The 20,878-nt window shown below is 42.1% G+C and overlaps 1 protein-coding gene across 1 annotated transcript in view; it reads right to left on the reverse strand.

Annotated features, from left to right (window-relative positions):
- Positions 1-20,878, reverse strand: part of ANKS1B (ankyrin repeat and sterile alpha motif domain containing 1B) — a 523,840-nt gene that overhangs the window by 300,903 nt on the left and 202,059 nt on the right. The window lies entirely within an intron of this gene.

Genomic DNA, 20,878 nt, shown 5'->3' on the forward strand with positions numbered 1-20,878 from the left:
TCATGATAACTCAGACTTCACAGCACAAGTCTAAAGGATATAATCATATAGGGTGGGAGCATGTGAATATAAGATTGATACAAGAATTGGATTTAAATAACTAATTTATTCTCCATCACTGGATCTTTTGGCAATGCACATGCTTGTATCAAAATAGAGAACAGTTAAATAAAGGTGAACCTGCTTACCATGTATTTCCTTAAACAGATTCTCAAGAACTGCTTACCAAACTGAGTCTACTGCATCATTCAAATCTAAACAGTGGTGTTAAGGGAACATGTGCCTGTTCTTCCAAATACCTGCACAGCAAATGTCACGCATACAAAGCCTCTGTTACTGTCACATTTCTGTTGGAATAAGCAGTCAATTTAAACCATAGAGGGTGTTTTGCTTTGTTCTAACAGAAGGTTACGCAGTCTGATAGTCCAGTTGGGTTCATAAAGGACAGTTCAAGCCTGGTCATCCAAAGGAAACAAAGACTTGGTCTGAAGCCCCAAATCCTTAGTCTTGTTTAGCTAAACTTTGAAATATCTGTGAATGTTCAGTGAATGAAGTAATTCTGACACTGATGTGGAGGGATTTGGGACGAAAAGAACAAAACGCGAAGGGGTCAGTCACTCCGGTGGAAGTCTGAAGGAACCTTCTGCATGAATTTGGGGTCACTTTGCATTGTGTATTTGTTATTAACAGAAAGTGCAGCTACAGCTCCTTGACTGTTAATGGCTGTAGCTCCTCCGCTCTCCTGGCCGATGCAGGGCCAAGAGGTGTGCCGTTTTCTAGTAGAGATCACTTAGCTATGATCTATGTAGAGTCTAAAAGGGAGTGAATCAGTTGGCTCAGTATGTGGTCAGCAACAAGGAATTGGGGAGAAAGAAGAAGGGGTTAAGTCAAAATAGAAGAAAGGCTCAGAACAGTCTTTCCACGATATGTCAAACAATCCTTTCTAAAAATATGGGTGAAGAATCCAAGGTCCTTCTGAATCGGATTACTGCAGTCAAATTGACCCTGTTGTAGTTGTATTTCAAGCTTTTCTTGGCCAAATGTAGGAGAGATAACAGAATTTGATGTGGAAGCATTGAAATAAGATTTAGGCCTTCACCAAAGCACAATGCCATAATATGTAAAGGAAATTCAGAGGCGCTTGCATCATAGGTGGGTTGCATTATCAGCATATGAAACTGTAGTTGTGATAGTAATTCCTGTGTGTGACCATACAAGAGCAGCAGTGGCCCCTCCTGGTTGCTGTGAGGTTCATATATCCCTTGAGTCTTCATTCAGGTGATGGAGATCTTACTATACTTCTGTAGGTTGTTCGCCCTAATTGTGCACTATATGCTGGACATCCAGTTGCAAAGGACTGCATAAAGTCTCCATGGCTGTCCTACTCACTGTTGTCAGCCTCCAATTCGGAGTCCAGAATTTGCACCAGTACGTGCGTAGACACTTTTCTGGTGATGTTTGTAACCTCAAATTAGAAAGTCACATTTGCTGTAATGGTGGGGTGTTAATATTATGCATCATATTTATCAATGGAATTCAAAAAATGATTTCAATGATGTATGCTGGAGTCGTCAACAGCTTAGCTGACTGTGTCATCGACAAGGTCTTAGTCACGGACGGGGTCTTTGGCACTGATGACCGTGTTGTTGCTGAAGAGGTGCTCACAGATGGAATCGTCCTCAGCATCAACGGAGTCATTGCCAATGGGATCTTTTTTGGCATTGACTGGGTGGTCGTCGATGGGGCTGTTGAGTACGGAGTAAAAGCAGTGTTTACAGATGGGATTGTTGAAGATGATTTTGCTGTCCATGATACAGTATTCAAGAGGCTTCTTGTCATCAATAATCTAGGCCGCAATGCTCACAAAATCTCTAAGGAGCCAGAATTTTGTGCCATTTTTGGCACTAAGTGCTCTAAAGTTTTTTTCCCACGAATTGCTGCAGGAAATTGGAATTCATGCCTTTGTAGAGGCATGACTGGCACTTCATTACACAACTTCCTTTCAGGAAGCTCTAAATGTTTCTACTATGCCACCTTCGTGGAAGTACTTGTAGGAGCACATAATCATTCCCTGATGAAGTGGCATTCTGTTTGGGTAGGAGGTTTTCTATCTCTCAGGACAAAATAGGGCTAAGCTCCTTTCCCCATCTTTAAAGGTTTTGAGGGAAATCTTTACAAATGTTACAGTACGCTATGTTGTGCGTAGGATACAAGCAGCATATGGACTGCACATGAGGAACGGGAGCATAAATTGCTATCTACAAGAAGAAAAGATTTTGAAGTGGCAAAATCCCTGAGCCAGGAATAACAAAATAAATCCAGAGACAAATCACGGTTAAGTGTACCTGAAGCTCGGGCTGCTCCAGTCTAAGGAAATGTATGAAAAGGTCAAATTCAATAAAATTGTAGCGTTCCAAAAGTAAAAGAAAAGAGTTGTTTGCGGAAACTCTTTTATACACGACGTGCAATAGACATCTTTACTATGGTGGCCTCTAGGGAGAGTAGCGAGCTAGTACATTCACCTCATTTGTTGACGCTCGGGTAATTTCAAATGGGTTGAATGCACTACTAAACAGACACTGTTTTTTGAGCCTTTGACCATTTTGACAAAGTTTATTGCTATTTGAAAGTACCACCACTCAAATACATTTCTTACCATGCTTTTAGAAAAAGGATACTTCCAAAATTATATAAGTACTTAAATAAAAAACTAATGTGGGAGCGAATGCGGGAGCGAATGCACTCTTGTCCAACAGATTTCTGTAAACAATGGCTTTGGAATTGGTGCATAGTATTTTAGAATTGTCACCATTATTATTTTTTTATTTTGTAAAAAATCTTGGCCCTTTTTACATCAAAAACAAACTTACTTTAGCTAAGCATGCCTTAATACCATTGACTCTACATAATATCTCAATATTTCTCTTGAAGGACCAACCCCATGGTATATTTTTTGTTCCAGGAAATTGGTCCATGTCACTCAGCACCCCTGGACCCAGGACCGTATATTAATAAATAAATTGTGACATGCAAGGAACAAATGCAGCTTTAGTGTTGGCAGTGATCAGTTCTTGACCTCTGCTATCTTGCTTGTCCCTTCCTTTCTGAACGGACTGGACAATTTTGCTGCCTATCACTTGTGAGGGGTCCATGAAGTGTCAGTGACCCTGCCCCAGCACAGTTCCTGAATGTGGGAGGTGGGAAGAAGAACGATTCTCTTACAGTATCTAGGAGTAAGGAGCTATATGAAGCCTTGATAGCAACAATCTGTTGCAGATTAAAGTCAATTTAATAATGGGATTAGTCATTCCAGGGACCACATTTTTAGCAGATGCCCCTGTAGAAGCCTACCCATAGCCTGTTAAAACGACATTTATATGGTACCACCATTCATAAGAGAGCTTAAAACTGGTGGGTATTGGGGAGTCTCTTATCAGTATTCATAGCCTAACTAAAGACTTTGAACCTACCCTTCATTCAACAAACATGCCACTCTTGAAATCAATTTATTTCAAGACCTATATAAATGAGATTACAATGGGGTCTTCCTGCCTGATCGTACCTGCTAATAGGATAATTCTGAATCCAAGTACAAAACGTGAAGGTTATACAAGGTCAATAAAATCAAGAACATTACACACTTTCTCTGCACTTACCTTTTGTACACTAACCGTAAGAGGAGGTATTTAAAGCTATCAGAACTAAACTGTGAACGAGATTGGAAGCTGATGCCTTCACGTGGAGACTAGGCTGCATAGAATACACCTTCCTATTAGCACAACCTTTGAGTGGAGCTGTACGCCCTAGGAATAGTTCTGCTTGCCACAGCAAAGGACTGAATTTCAATGCGAATGTTAAACTGTAGTACCGGCACTTCAGGCTGCTGACAGCTAGAAGAGTAATTGGGAGCTTTTGGGCGCAGCACTATAATTAAGTGGCACCTTAATACCTATATAAAACTTTAATGTTTTAATTGATGCTCTTTTGTTTGACTGGGGGTACATAATTCTTGATCTTTCTGTTTTGAAAAAAATAATAGCCGGAACCAAAGGAAAAGCTATGTATGCTTTTTGCAAGCTTTCGGGTGAGAGTTAAGAAAATATTGAGCTGAGAATGAGTAAAAACCAAAACATATTGTGCGCATGCATGTCATTTCTCAGTTAGAAATCTAGGGGCTGTTCTCCTTTGTCAATCATGACAGACATTTATTTTTTGTTTTACTAAAGAAAGGTGCAGATTACAGTAACTTATTTTAGCACCAACTAAGACGTAAGCATATACAAGCGTGCTGAAACCTAGTGCAAACACACTACACACAGCAAACTCTTACAATCCTGCATTTTAAACCTAGGGTCAAGGTCGAACACTTTCTGACTAGAGCGAACAGCAGTAACATTTCTTAATTATTTAAAACATGGCTGCAATTACAGAAAGAGGACATCTGAAGAACAACGTTTTATTATATGTGTACAATTAAACTTTTAACAATAGGCATCTTTAAATGACTAATCGCGCATACAGAGATTTGTCCCGCATTGTTTGCAGCGCTCCCAGAATAGCAGTGTTGCTTAAGAGACAGAAACAGGAAGAGGAGTGCATGCACATTCTACTGCCTCACTGAGATCACCAACATTGTTAGCAGGTGATAGCAACAGGGACTAAGGGCATCATTTAGAGTTGGCCATGCAGCCCACTGCCCGCCAGGTAAGGTGCAGTAATAACCTGCATTCCTGTCCGTCTTATTTAGAAATCTACCAGCCTTTTTCTCTTTTCAGATCTGGCTGCTTTGCCTTGGTCTGTTTACCTGTTTTTCCTTTCTACCTTCTTCCTTCTCTCTTTTTCTTCCTCTTTCTTCTCTTTCTTTTTAACTCACCTTTCGTACTATCCTTCCTTACATGCTTTTTTCTTAACTTTCTCTCTTTTTGTTCAACATTGTTCTTGGTCATCGATTTATTGTTAATGTATCTTGATAATGTTTTTCTTTTGTAGTAATCTCCATATGTAATTCTTTCATGTGGTGTGCTTTTTTTTCTTGTAGTTATATACTTGAAGTGTATCAACTCCACCTATGTTCTACCCTCCTATCCCTCCATTATGTGTAAATTTGTCACGTGGAACGTTCGTGGTCTTGGGAGTCCAGTTAAAAAGGCAGAAGGTATTGTCTCATCTATCCAAACTGAACTCTCAAATTTCTTTTCTTCAGGAAACCCATGACGTAGAGTCTCTTAAGTTGAAAAGTCAATGGGTGGGTCAAGTTGTTTTTTCTCCAACATCCAACAAAAAGGGGGGTGTAGCTATAATGTTTCATAAAGCTTTGGCAGTACAAATTATTTCCACACAGAATGATGATGATGGACGATGGGTAATGGCAAAGATTGTGGTACAAAATAAAACTTTGGTTTTGTTAAATAATTATGGCCCTGTTAAGCCAGACCCTACATTTTGGAATGATATTAAAATTCTACTTTCTTCAGTTGACTGTCCTAATATTATTGTCGCTGGTAACTTTAACCAATGGTTGGACCCTTTTTCCGATAGTTTGTCCAAATGCAAATTTCATCCTGACAAATCTCAAAGCTTTTCAATCGACCTCTCGTTTATTGTATGATGTTTGGAAGACTTGTAATCTGGATGTGCTTGAATTTACTTTTTTCCCAATGTTCACCACACCCGCTCTAGAATGGATTATATCTTGGTTAGTAAATCTCTGCTTCCTTCTTTTCAAAACTCTGAAATTGGATCTATTTTTATATCGGACCATGCTCCTGTTCACGCTGTATTAGACCTTTCACTTACCTCCTCTCATTTTAGCCGATGGAAACTCAATAATTTTTTATTATCAGACACGGTTATTATTAAAGAAGCTACCACTTTTATTAATGAATTTTTTAGTATCAATAACCCATTGGACACTTCTGTTCCTAACAACTGAGATGCTTTTAAGGATGCGTTTCGTGCCTTTACCATTTCCTATGTATGGAAAAAAAAGAAAACCACAAGAAAAAACTATGAGGATCAGCTACACAAACTCAAAGACTTAGAACATGTGCATTTTACTTCTAGATCTTCTTCTGCCCTTCATGAATTGATTAATTCAAAAGCTGATTTTAATAAATTAGCAACAATTGAAGCATGTAATATTTTGCTTAAAATTAAATCTAAGTATCATGGAGGTCAGAATAAAGCGGGTAAGGTGTTAGCCAACTATTTGAAAATTAAGTCTGAATGTAAAAATATTGTCCCTGTCCTTAATGAATCTACCAACAAACTAGTCTCATCATTTGAGGACATTGCCGAGGTCTTTCATGAATATTATAAATCTCTTTACTCTGATGATACATTTCGCACTAATCAAAATGTAAACACCTTTTTTTCAAACCTCCCTTCCCCACCATCTTTATCTGACAAATTTAACGCGTTAGAGAAATATATCACTCTTCAGGAGGTAACCAATGCTATCAAATCTCTAAAAAAGTCAAAAGCTCCAGGACCTGATGTTCTGTCTGTAGAAATTTACAACACCTTTAATTCAATTTTTGTCCTCAAGCTTCTGACACTTTTTAACTCCTTTATTGCAAACGTCAAAGCATGTGGATCCTTTATGAATGCCTTAATTGTTATAATACCTAAACCTGATAAAGACCATTCTTATTGTAAAAATTACCATCCTATATCGTTAAGAAATTATGATTGCAAAATTTTTGCCAAGATTATCGCCTCCAGAATTAAGTCTATCATTCCTCTACTGATTAAAACTGACCAAAATGGATTTGTAAAGGGTAGATTGGCGTCTGATAATGCTCGGATGTTTGCTAATATGATTTCATATGGCAAAAAATATAAATGTCCCGTTGCAGCCCTGTCTTTAGACGCTGAAAAAGCATTCGATCATATCAATTGGCAATTTATGTTTCAGACTCTCCAATTGTTTGGTTTTGGACCTTCCTTTATCTCTTATGTTAAACTTTTGTACGCTTGTCCTCAAGCCAGTATTTTTGTTAATAATCATTTCTCCAATTTTTTTTCTCTGTCCAGAGGCACAAGGCAGGGTTGTCCTCTTTCCCCTTTACTATTTATCCTATCTATGCCTTGAAACATTTCTAGAGCATATTCGTATTAATTCACAGATCGCTGGCTTCAAACATAACTCTGCAGAAACTAAAATATCTGTTTATGCAGATGATATATTGACTTACATGTCTAATCTTGTCGATTCTATCCCACATTTTATGATTTTTAAATCTAAGATAAAAGTCTTACCCTTAAACTCCATATGTTATCAATTTATGTTTAATGACACTAATTTCGCTTGGTGTCCTTCAATAATTAAATATCTTGGTATCTGGTTTTCGTCATCCCTATCTGATACAATTAAATTCACGTTTCATGCATTACAAAATAAAATCCAGATACTCCTCCTCACTTGGTCCCCCCTGTATCTTTCCTGGTGGAGCAGGTCAGATACCATTAAAATTATAATTGTACCTCATGTTTTATATACTTTGTCTATGTTACCTATTAGAATTCCTAATGCCTATTTTTCTAGAATTAATTCTGCCTGTACTAAGTTTTTGTGGAACAATAAACACCCAGGAATTGTTCTAAATAAACGTATTCGTCCCAAGGATGAAGGTGGTGTCCATTTCCCAAACTTTAAAGCTTATCATTCAGCTTTTTTGATTAAGCAATCTTTCGCATTAGCTTATGACTTTGTAGATATTCCTATCCCCAGATGTATTCTTTTTGAACGTTCCTTATTAAAATATGGTTTCTTTCAGCATGTAATTTTTATGTCAAACTACACCTTTTTGTCCACTAACTCTGTTCTAAAATACTCCCAAACTTTATTATACCGCACATATTCTAAGGATTTTACTCCCCTTCACTGTTTTCTGTCCTCCACTGTATGGTATAATACATTTCTTAAATATAAAGGCAAATCATTCTACTACAAATACTGGAAAGAAAAGTGTATTATTTTTGTCCACCAATTACTTCACCATTCTATTATTCCCTTTCCTGCCCTACAAACTCAATATCAATTACCTGGTTCTTGTCTCAATGAATATAATATCATTGTTAATACCGTACAATCTCATCTAGCCTCTTTTACCCTTCCACCTTACACACCATCTCTGTCCCCTTCCACTCCTTTATACCCCATATTTTTCAACTCACAGACCTAAAGCTGCTCTTGTATATAAGTTATTGTTATCAAATGTTATTGAAAGACCCAAGTCCCGCATTGAAATTGCATGGGAAACTGATTTGCCCGTTTCTTTTCCTATTACAACCTGGGATAAATTGTGGTCTAAGTTATTTACAGATTCTGCTGCTGCACGTATAACCCAATATCTGTATTTTATTTATCATAGAGCTAATATCACTCCTGTTAATATTTGTAAATTTTCACCAGCCTCTTCTCCATTATGTTGGTCATGTTCAAGTGAACAGGCGCGTTGACATACCTTTATGAATGTTCAAATGTTTTATCCTTTTGGAACTCTGTTTGGAATATTTGCATGTCGATTTTTAAATATAATGTTACTTTATCACTACAAAATTTTTTTCTAGGTTCCTGATTGTCTGATGTGGCTGTTACTTCTTTTGTTTCCAGGTTATTTGACCTTTTTATTGCATTAGCCTTTAAAGTTATTCTATCATCCTGGAAAGATAATTCTAAAATATCCTTACTAACTTGGTGGAATTTTATTTGTAACGAACACTGAATTGCTACTGTTTCATCCACTTCTCTTTCTCAAAAAATTAAATCTGATCTTCTTTGGCTTCCTTTCACTACATATCTTTCCTCTCACTCTCCCATACACTAATTCTTTTCTCTCTTTCCCTATACTATTTTGGTTCTTCCTCTCTTTCTTTTCTCTGTCTCTTTTCTCTTTTTCCTATCATTCTCTTTCTCTCTTTCTTTTGCTTCCTTTCTCCCTTTAATTGTAACATTATTATTTCATCATGTTATTTGCCTGAATATTTATTTTCATTATTCTATGTAGGTTTTATTATTGCTCTTCCCCGTCCTCCATTTTATTGTTTACATTATCTCTTTTATCTTATGTATTTAAAAAACTTAATAAAAACTTCTTAAACAAAAAAAAGAAATCTACCAGCCTGGAGAAAGCTCTGTGGCTTCCCCAGCGACTCCTCTGAAGACACTTAGGGGCATATTAACAAGGGCATTGTACAACTGGAGCGTCACTTTTCCCGACTCTACAGTGGCGCAATGGCCAGCTCCATATTTACAAAGAGGCACTAGCCATTTTGCGTGGCTTAACGCTGCCCTATAAATATTGTAACCTTCGATTCAGGCATTTGCATCAAAGGAGCATGTAACAGTTGTTGCTGTCTGTGTTTCCACAAAACATCCATTGCATTTTGTCACTACCCAAGATTAGTAAAGATCTGTAAATCTGAGGCAGCGTAAAAAACTAACGTCATTTAATGGGAGGAGTTAGAGTGGGGCAAGGAGAAAAACATTTATTTCTTGTGTTTTGCTCTTTCTATGTCTGCTGCATTCTGCAGCAGACATAGATGGACCACATGGCCATTAATGATTATTTATGTGCAGGAAAGGGCACCTTCCCACACAAACAATCATCCCTGCAACAAAGGCACCCTTGCACCATGGACCACGGGTGTCTACTTTGGTGCTAGGCAGACGTTTTTACGCCGGGCAAGGGAAAACACAGGGATGCGCCAAATCCTAGTAAATATGGTGCATCCCTGCATTTTTAAATGACAGCACGGTGCTGCTAAACTGCTTGCAGCACCACACTGCGTTATTTCTTTGTAAATATGCCCCAGAATGTTTGTAAACGGGCGCCATGTTTCATGCATCCGCTCAGCAAACCTTTTTTTGTTTTAACAAAGCTTAAGTACAGAAGATCCAACAGCACACTTTCACATCCACCCTTCCAGTAGAATCCTGCAATGGCCTGTAAATCCCTATCTCACCCAGATCTGGTAGGCATACTCAAGTCCCTTAAAGCCACTTCTTATGAAGATGATGTCTTGCCATTGTCATCCATCAAAGCTCTCTCTGGGGATGCGCTCTTACCCTTACTTGCCACTGTCAATGCCTCCCTCACTCAAGGCATCATCCCAGAGGCTCTCAAAATTGACACATTCTCACATTCCTAAAGAAGCCAACACTAGATCCTGATGAGCTCGCCAACTTTTAAATGACTAAAGCAGATGACTCACCTATCATTCAGCATTAAGATCACTAAAAAAGCAATCTATGTTAAATTTCAAGATCACATCAATGCTAACCATTCCCTGTAAGACTACCAGTCTGGCTTCAGATCATGCTGCAGCAAAGGGACCGCCACATTACACATCGTAAACGATGGCCTCTTGACCACAGATAAAGATGAAGCCTGCCTCCTGATTTTACCTGGCCTCTCAACTGCCTTCCACACAGTCGACAATCCTATACTCATTTGCAAACTTGAGTCATGAGATCCATATCACATGTGGTGTCCCTCAGGTTTGCATACTCTCTCTTGTTATCTTCAACCTTTACATGTAGCCGCTTGGAGCTCTACTCACAGATAACTGCTCCAAGATTCACCAATATACCAATGATACACAACTCTACATGAGCGTCTCCTCTACTTCAGACGTTCAATGCCTCAAATACTGCTTGCACAACATCCACTACTGTAGGTCCAGTGTCTACCTGAAGAGCAACTCAAACACAACAGGATTCCTATTTGCCAAAAACAATAAACAAGGGACAGTGCAAACATGGCTCAATTACATAAACCTTGAGGGTTTTGAACTCCAACTTTCACTGAATGCCAGAATTTGGATTCACCCTGAATACTAACTCCTCCCTCAAGGAAGACATTGCCAAAGAAAACAGACGCCTAAAGAGCTCTCTTTTCTAAATAAAGTCAAACGGATTCATCCAGAAAGTAACTTCAAAACTGCTTGTTTCAAGCATTTATACTTTCGCAACTAGATGATGGTGATGCCAAACTCCATTGCCTCCCACAGCCTGTAGAAATAAGGTCACATTGCTGCCACTCTGATGGAGCTCTACTGGCTTGCACTACCTGCCTGCATACTCTTTAAAACTAGCTGCATCATTCATAAAGACAACAGAACCAGCACTCCCACTTACTTTAGAGACAAGCTAACCAACTCTGGTGGTTCTTGGCACACCTGCAGCTTGGACTCTATGAAACTGCAGACTAATAAGGTTAAAAAAGAAGAACCCAGTCAAAATTAATGGAGAAGACCTTTTCCATCTTACACCCAGGATCTGAAACAACATCCAATATGTATCAGGCCTGCTCAAACGCTGTTACAATTTAGAACAACAATGCCGGCATCCAGGGGGTGGCCCTCGATTGGCTCAGATCCTTTCTGGACCACCGGACTCAGGCAGTACACCTGTCTACCTTCTCCGCACCCTACTCGTCTCTAACCTGCGGGGTCCTTCAGGGCTCTGCGCTATCACCCTTACTGTTTAATTTGTATTTACAGCCCCTTTTAGCTTCCCTCCGCAATACCCCGGTCACTATTTTCAACTATGCGGACGATCTTCAGTTAATTTTTCCCATTGATTCTCTTCCCTCTTCCCGTTCTAACTTCCAGTCTACCATGCTTGACATTGCAGAGTGGATGTTTCACAGCCAATTGAAATTGTACCCCACAAAAACAGAGCTTGTACTGGTGGGGGGTCCCACCAATCCGTGGAATTCCACTTTCTGGCCTACATCCCTGGGGGCGCCACCTAGTCCTGTTAACACTGTGAAGAGTCTGGGGGTGGTCATCTCCGATGACCTCTCTATGAGGCCACAAATCAACGCGGTCACCTCATCCTGTTTTTTCCATCTAAGGCGGATCCGTAAAATCAGCAGGTTCCTTACCAGAGATGCCCTGATTCTAGTCATCCTAGCTCTTATTACCTCCAGACTCGACTATGCTAACACTCTGTATGTCAGGATTCCAGCATTCCATCTTCACAGGCTACAACTGGTGCAGAACCAGGCAGCCCGCCTGATCTTTCACCAGCCGAAACATCAGCACGTTACCCCCCATCTGCGTAGCCTCCATTGGCTCCCTATTACCAAACGCTGCACTTTCAAGCTTGGATGCACCATCTTCAAAGCCTTATCAGATCTAGCCCCTGCCTTTATCTCCTCTTGTCTGACACGTTATGTTGCCCACAGAGATCTCCACTCAGCATCTCTTAATTTTCTTGTTGTTCCCAAAACCAGACGGAAAAAGCATGGAGGTCTGAGTTTCTCTGTCATGGCCCCCACCACCTGGAACTCCCTCCCAACAGCACTTCGTCTCTGTCCCAGCTACGATTGTTTCCGCAAACTGTTAAAAACTCTTCTGTTTCATTCAGCATTTGAGTAAATCCTCCGCCCAAGTCACCGTTTTGTCAGGAGCGCCATGAAACCGTTTGGTGAACGTGTGCGGTATAAATGCTTTTAACGTAACGTAACGTAACGTAGAAGAGTTGAAACTCACCTCTTTGCAGAACATTAAATCGCAATGTAATAACCATCCACATCTCAATTTTCACCTCCTATTACTCATGACTTTAAGCTTACCTTTGATCATGTACATCGCACTGCCGCCTTTTGGCTTTGTTCATCCTATGGAAGTGCCATATACACACTTACAAATGCTGAATGCAGGTTTTTTTTGTAAAACGAAATGCTAATGACCCTGGGTGTTTTCTCCCATGGTGTGGAAATAATTGTATATATATTTTTTTTCTGTTGGGGTCCGCCAGGCTTTTCCTGGTGGTCCCTTGCAGTAAAAAAAGAGCATTAGACTATCAGCTCTAAATAGCAAGTCCATTGAACTGTCAGTGTAAAGTGTCTGGCAGCAAAGCTGGCGGGGGCACTGAAATCAGAAACACGACAATCCACCTGACTCCAACTAGAGGGGGCGGACTATTGGATTTATAGTACTCTACCATGTAAGTGATGGAGTACGCAGTTCTCCAAACAACTCCCAAAGGTATTTGCCACCAGTGGGTACCGCGAGAGAATAAGCTTGGCAGATTTGTATTTTTCAGGCATTAAAAAGGAATATGCTACTTACCAGTATGCATCTGTTCTTGGCATAGAGGGCTGCAGAGTGGTACATTATGAATAGATCGCCATCTGGTGTTGGGCTCGGATGATTGCACTTTGTTTTTCTCTTGGAGAGTCTTTTGTATCTTGGTGACTCCTCCCTTAGTTGGTAGTGCGCATGGGCATCGGCTCCATCCTTAGATTGTTTTGCCATAGTAGGGTTAGATGGAGTAGTGTAGTAGAATACAGATAAGAATGCCCATGTAAGTGTATCTAAATAAGAATAATGTTGGAACAGACACAGGTTTCCGGGGAGGCTGGGAGGGCATGTACCACTCTGCAGCCCTCTATGCCAAGAACAGATGCATACTGGTAAGTAGCATATTCCGTTCGAGGCATATGGGCTGCAGATGGTGCATTATGAATAGACTATACAGCAGTTCTCTCCCTAGCGGTGGTCGCCAGTGTCTGTTGCAACTGTCTGAAATAAAGTTTTTAATACTGCTTGACCCACTCTAGCTTGTTGTGTTGTGTGCACATCTACACAATAGTGTTTTGTGAAGGTGTGTGGTGTAACCCAGGTAGCTGCTTTGCATATGTCATCTAGTGGGATGTTTCCCAAAAATGCCATGGATGCTCCTAGTTTACGTGTAGAGTGAGCTTTAGGAGGAACAGTTAATGTTCTCTTTGCTTTTAAGTAGCATATTTGAATGCATTTTACAATCCATCTGGCAATGCCCGCCTTAGAGATGGGATTGCCTTTGTGTGTTGGAGAAAACGCAACAAATAGCTGTTTTGTCTTTCTGAAAGTTTGTGTTCTTTCTATATAGTGCAATATGGCCCTTCTAACATCTAATGTATGTAGGGCTCTTTCTGCTACTGTTTGTGGTTTTGGAAAGAAAACCGGTAATTCCACTGACTGATTGATGTGGAATGCTGAAATTACTTTTGGTAAGAATTTTGGGTTTGTTCTAAGAACCACCTTATTTTGGTGTAACTGCATAAATGGTTCTTGAATTGTAAAAGCCTGCAGTTCACTTACTCTTCTAAGTGACGTGATAGCTATGAGGAAGGCCACCTTCCATGTGAGGAATTGTATTTCACACCTATGCATAGGTTCAAAGGGTGGCCCCATTAGTCTGGTAAGTACTATGTTGAGATTCCAGACTGGGGAAGGTGGTCTTCTTGGTGGAATGACTCTTTTGAGTCCTTCCATGAAAGCTTTAATTGCTGGTACTTTAAACAGGGAAAGATGTTGCCTGTTTTGTAGGTACGCCGCTATAGCTGCGAGATGAACTCTTATAGAGGTATATGCTAAGTTACATCGCTGTAAGTGTAGTAAATAGCAAATGATTTGTTTAGTGGATGCGTCCAGAGGGTTGATTTGCTTACTGTTACAGTGTATAGCAAACCTTTTCCATTTTGATGCGTAGCATGCTCTGGTGGTAGGACGTCTTGCTTGTTTAATGATTTCCATACATTCTGGTGGTAGATCTAAATATCCAAACTCTATGACCTCAGGAGCCAGATCGCTAGGTTCAGTTGTTTGGGATCTGGGTGCATTATTTCTCCATGGTTCTGTGTGAGATGCATGGGTAGTAATCTTAGCTTTTGATGTGGTACTTGTGAGAGTTGTAGCAGTGTGGTGAACCACGGCTGTCTTGCCCACGTGGGTGCCACTAGTATCATTGTCATTGAGTGTTGCTGCAGCTTCCGAACCAGTAACGGAATTAGTGGTAGAGGAGGGAACGCGTAAGCAAATTTGTTGGACCAATTTATCCATAGTGCGTTGCCCTGGGACCGTTGGTGTGGGTACCTGGATGCGAAGTTTTTGTATTTTGCGTTCTGATGATTGGCAAACAGATCTATCTCTGGTTGCCCCCATTTTTGGAAGAATGGCTGCAGTATTTGGTCGTGCAGCTCCCATTCGTGTACTTGCTCTGACTGTCTGCTTAGGATGTCTGCTATCTGATTTTGAACTCCTGGTAGGTGTTCTGCTAACAGATAGATCTTTTGAGGAATGGCCCATCTCCAAATGTCCTGTGCTAGTTTGGATAGTTGGAGAGAGTGTGTCCCCCCTGTTTTTGAATATAATACATTGCAGTCATGTTGTCTGTTCTGATCAGGACTGCCTTGCCTGTTATTTGCATTTGGAAAGCTTTTAGTGCTAGAAACACTGCTAATAGTTCCAGGTAGTTGATGTGCAGTTTCTTTTGCTGCACACTCCACTTCCCCTGCACTGTGTATTTGTCCATATGCGCTCCCCATCCTGAGAGCGATGCGTCCGCTGTTATTATTACTTGTGGAATTGGCTCTAGGAACGACCGTCCCTTGGAAATGTTTTCTGTGTTCCACCACTTCAGAGAGCGGTACGTCCGGTCGTTTACCAACACCAGATCTGTAATCTGACCTTGAGCCTGATTCCACTGTGTCGCTAGACACTCCTGTAGTGGACGCATTTGAAGTCTGGCATGTGGTATTAGCAGTATGCATGAGGACATCATGCCTAATAGTTGCATAAACACTCGTGCTGGTAGTGAGTGTTGTGGTTGAAATCTTTGTATTAACCCGACCGTTGTTTGTATCCTGACTGGTTTGGGGTATGCTATTGCTCTTTCTGTGTCTACTGTAGCCCCCAGGTATTGCTGAATCTGGTTTGGTTGCAGGTGCGATTTTTTGTAGTTCACCGTGAACCCTAGGTGGTGCAGCAATTGAATTGTCTTCTGTGTGTTGTGAAGACATTCTTCTTTTGACTTGGCCTTTATTAGCCAATCGTCCAAGTATGGGAAGACATGTATTTGTTGTCTTCTTAGGTGTGCTGCCACCACAGCTAGACATTTTGTGAAAACTCTTGGTGCTGTTGTGACACCGAACGGAAGGACTTTGAACTGATAGTGTTGTCCTTCTAACACAAATCTTAGGTATTTTCTGTGGGCTTTGTGAATTGGGATATGAAAGTAAGCGTCTTTTAGATCCAGTGTAGAAAGAAAGTCCCCTTTCTTCAGTAAAGGGAGTACTTGTTGGAGCGTGACCATGTGGAAATGCTCCGAATTTATGTAAGCATTGGGAGGTCTGAGGTCTAATATTGGTCTTAGGGACCCGTCCTTTTTGGGGATCAGGAAGTATAGAGAGTATACTCCTGTTCCTTGTTGATCTTTTGGGACCTTCTCTATTGCATGCTTTTGTAGAAGTGCTAGAACTTCTTCTCTTAACAATGTCAGATGATCTTGACTCATTGGACGCTGTTTGGGGGGGATGTTTGGTGGGGTAGCTGTGAGTTCTAGGCAATAACCATGTTGGATAATTTGTCTCACCCACTTGTCTGATGTGATGTCTTCCCAGACAGGTAGGAACTGTGATAGACGTCCCCCGACCGGTGTTATGTGGTCTGGGGGGAGTTCTATGAAGTCACTGTTTTGGTGTTGAGGCGTTGCGGTTGTTATTATTTCCGCGGCCTCTACCCTTGTTTTTGTTACCCCTGTAACTGCCTCTTGAATTACCTCTGGGTGATGTTGGTGTGAAAGAGGTGGATTGCTGATTTGTTCCTGTATTCTTTGAGCCCCCTCTATAGGTGGATCTACGAAAGGAACCTCTGTGTGTTGGCTGTTGCAATGCTCCCATTGACTTAGCCGTTTCTGTATCTTTCTTCATTTTTTCTAAGGTCTCGTCTGTGCTTGAACCAAACAGTGTCTTTTGATCAAATGGTTTGTTCAGTAGGGCCGTTTGTACTTCTTGTTTGAATCCTGAGATTCTAAGCCATGCATGTCTTCTTAGCATGACACTGGTGTTAATAGATCTTGCTGCAGTGTCTGCTGCGTCTAGTGCGCATTTAATGGAGGTATTAGTTATAATTTTACCTTCCTGTATTAATTGATCTGCCTTTTTCTGATGTTCTTTGGGGAGATGTGTGATAAGTTTCTCTAACTCATCATAATGTGCCCTGTCATAACGTGCGAGTAGTGCTTGTGTATTGGCTATACGCCAGCTATTAGCTGCCTGTGATGCTACTCTTTTGCCTGATGCATCTATTAATTTTGACTCTTTATCTGGTGGAGGAGCCTCTCCTGTAGATAATGAGTTTGCTCTTTTACGAGCGTTTGAGACCACCAGCGAGTCTAGAGGTACATGGCCTTTAATAAATATTGGGTCCTTTGGAGCCGCTTTATATTTTTTATCAATTCTTGGGTTTAACACCCTGGCTCTCACTGGGTTTTCGAATATCTCCTCTGTGTGACTAAGAAGACCCTTCAACATAGGAAGAGTACCTGATGTTCTCTGTGCATTAGGTAGAGTCTCTAACAAGAAATCCTCTATTTGAGGTTCTGTATGCATATCTAGTTTGTGATATTTTGCTGCCCTATTAATGAGCTGCACAAAACCTGTGTTATCATCAGGTGGTGAAGGCTTTGAGGGATATAGCTCTGGGTCGTTGTCCTCATCTGACCCTACATCATAGTTTTCCCATGGGTCCTCCTCATCTGGGATAGTTTCGTCATCCCCTTGAGGTTCTCCCTCCCCTAGATCACTGTCTACATCTGACTGAGGTGTAGCTGGTCTTGGTGTGGAAGGTGTAGGAATATTTGTCCTATTGTGAGGAATAGGAGAAGAGGGTGTGACTTTAGGTCGAGGAGAAGCAGGAGGAGTTATATTTGTCCCCATTGTTCTCTTTTTTGAAGGAAGAGGTTTATCTTCTGACTGTTCACTCTTTCTCTTCTTCGTGACCACTTTCCCAGTTTGCGGATCAATAAACAAGATCTTTTGTTTGGGATCTGTCTGTTGCTCCTGAATCGGTACCGAAGGTCCTGGTTCCGAGAGGTGCTTTTGTTTTCGATCGTCAGATCTTGTTGTTTTCGACACCGAATGTCTGCTCGATTCCGACTTTCTGGGTATCGAGTGTATCTTGGACGATAAATCATATTTATGCTTCGACATGGAATGTTTCGATACCGAGCTTTCCCTTGTATGTAGCCTCGGTGCCGAAGTCGATGTCGCCCTTTTCTCGGATCCGACATGGTGGGGGTCCGAGTGTTTCGGTTTCAGTTTCAGTTTCGTTGCCGGGCCCGAGGGCGGGGCGTCGGAAACTTTTTTCTGCGGTTTGACCGGGCCCGAGGGCGGGGTCGTTACCGCACGGGGTCGGTTTTTCGGTAAGGGGACGTCGTCACTCACGGTTTGTTGCTCGATGAGTTCTTCAACCTCCGACTGGTCCCCTTCCGACCCAGACTGGTCCTCTTCTTCCTCGATTTGCTCGTCTCCGAACAGCTCCGGGATCGCCTCCGCCTGCATTCTGGAAACCTCGTGTCTTCGAGCTCGACGATTTCTAATCGTTAGCTTGGAGGAGAATGCTGCACAGGCTTCGCAGTCCCTGGATTCGTGTTCAGGCGATAGACAGAGGTTGCACACCTCGTGTAGGTCCTTGTGTGGGAACTTAGCACCACACGTTGGACATTTTTTGAATGGAGTCCTTTCCATGGACTCCGGGCTTGACTGCGCCGAGAAAGGCCTCCTGTTCTTCGACGTAGATCCAAGTTTTTCTCTTCGATTTTGAATTTGCAACGCGTCGGAATGGAAATGAAACGCGTTCGACAACAATACCGTCGAATTGGAAAGGGAATACGCGCCGATAAATCACTTTCTTCTGAAGTTGATCTGGAGCGTCTCGATCCTCATCCGAACCCGATGGCGGAAAAAAACAATCTAAGGATGGAGCCGATGCCCATGCGCACTACCAACTAAGGGAGGAGTCACCAAGATACAAAAGACTCTCCAAGAGAAAAACAAAGTGCAATCATCCGAGCCCAACACCAGATGGCGATCTATTCATAATGTACCATCTGCAGCCCATATGCCTCGAACATTACTTTACCAACTGTAATGTGTGTTTACTCAGCACAATCTTCTTTAGTGCACTCCCAAATGTCTTTTTTTAACAAGTATTTTTATTGAGTTTACAACTGATGGCAACAAACATTTTGACTGAGCAAGATGTACAATGCAGCAGCAGAGAATGTCTACAAAGCATAGTTTGTGTCACAATCAAAATAGCTTAGGTAGGCAAGGAACGGGGAGGAGTCGGGGACAACATGTTACTGGAGATAGCATGACAACCATGTCTAGGCACAAGGGACCGATAGGGCCGGACCAAACAAGCAAGGACAGTGTTAGGCGGAAACAATGGAGCCACTGGAGGAGGGGGAGGGTGTGTCGCTGCGGCTCGGTCAGGGAAGAGGGAGGCGCAGCACATGGGGAGTGCATGAATCATAAAGGTAGAGTGTCATATTTCCCAAGGGTGAGGAAATGCTCAAGGGCACGCCACGCCGGAGAGATGGGCCACCTACGGATGCGCCAAACCTCCTCCGGCCGTCCCCAATGCAGGATAACTCTATGCCATGACACGAAACTGGGAGGGTGGTGTCATGTCCACAGAGTCACGCAGAGACAGGTAAGTGTTCTTACAGTATGTTCTTTATTCTGGTGTTTCGCTGCTGCGCTTACATGCATGTCCATGCTCGTGCCCTCGCTGTCCAGGAATGCCCTCCCCACTCCCTGACCGGAAGTGGTGTCCGGTTCCTGTCCCTCCCAGCAATCGGGTGCAGGATCCTAATGCCCCCTTACCGTGGTCACTACATCTCCCCCCATTGTTGCATGAAAATGATGATAGAAGGTAGAAGAGAAGAGAGAGAAGAAGAGCGAGAAGAGAGAGAGAGTGAAGACGAGCGAGAGGGAAGACGAGCGAGAGGCAAGACGAGCGAGAGGCAAGACGAGCGAGAGGCAAGACGAGCGAGAGGCAAGACGAGCGAGAGGCAAGACGAGCGAGAGGCAAGACGAGCGAGAGGCAAGACGAGCGAGAGGCAAGACGAGCGAGAGGCAAGATGAGCGAGAGGCAAGACGAGCGAGAGAGAAAAAGAGCGAGAGAGAAGAAGAGCGAGAGAGAAGAAGAGCGAGAAAGAAGAAGAAGAGCGAGAGTGAAGAAGAGCGAGAGAAAAGAAGAAGCAGCTGTAATCATTGACCCCTTAATGCTAGTTATCGTTAGCGGTTCAGTTGAAAATGGACAGTCTGATTTTCTCACTTGCTGCTGACGCACCACCACAGAGTACCCTTGCTTAAGGTGCGACGGAGAGGCATGTTTCTTAGCATCGGCATATGCTTTCATTTTTTATTTTGTCTCCTGGTCTCTGGCATCGATACTGGTGTGCTCAAGTGGCGCTTTTGCATCTAGTTGTGGTAGTCTCGTTCTACTTGTCCTTCCAGCACTAGTTCAGCTGGACATTGTCCCGTGGAGCTGTGGGGTTTGTTTCGATAGTCTCTTACAATTTGACAGAGTGCTTGTCCTAGGGAGATTAGCGCTAGCTTTGTTCTTTGGACTGCCTTCTTTATATTCCCATGAACCTCTGCACAGTGCCATTCGCTTGTGGCCAAAGAGGCGTTATCTTCCTGTGGTAAATGCCTAGGTAGTACATGAACTTGCTAAATTCCTCCCCTGAGAAGGGAGGACCTTTGTCTGTCTTTAAGGTCTGTGGGGACCCCCAGGCTGCAAATATGTCATCCAGGATTGGCAACATCGCGGTCGCTGATGTTGACGAGATATGTCGCACTATGGGGAATCTGGAGTGTTCGTCAATGACCGCGAGCAAGTCATTTCCCATGTCCAGTGGCCCATAGAAGTCTGCTGCCAACGTTGTCCACACTGCCTCTGGAAGCTCCGACATCTGTAGCTGTCGGGCTTATCTGGTGGTCCTGTTATTTGGCATGTGTGACAATTTATGATGGTGTTCTCCACTAGTCTATCTAGACCAGGGAACCAGACTTTCTCCTGAAGCATC

Source organism: Lissotriton vulgaris, chromosome 1_1 (genome assembly GCF_964263255.1).
Source record: "Lissotriton vulgaris chromosome 1_1, aLisVul1.2, whole genome shotgun sequence".
Classification (NCBI taxonomy): Eukaryota; Metazoa; Chordata; class Amphibia; order Caudata; family Salamandridae; genus Lissotriton; species Lissotriton vulgaris.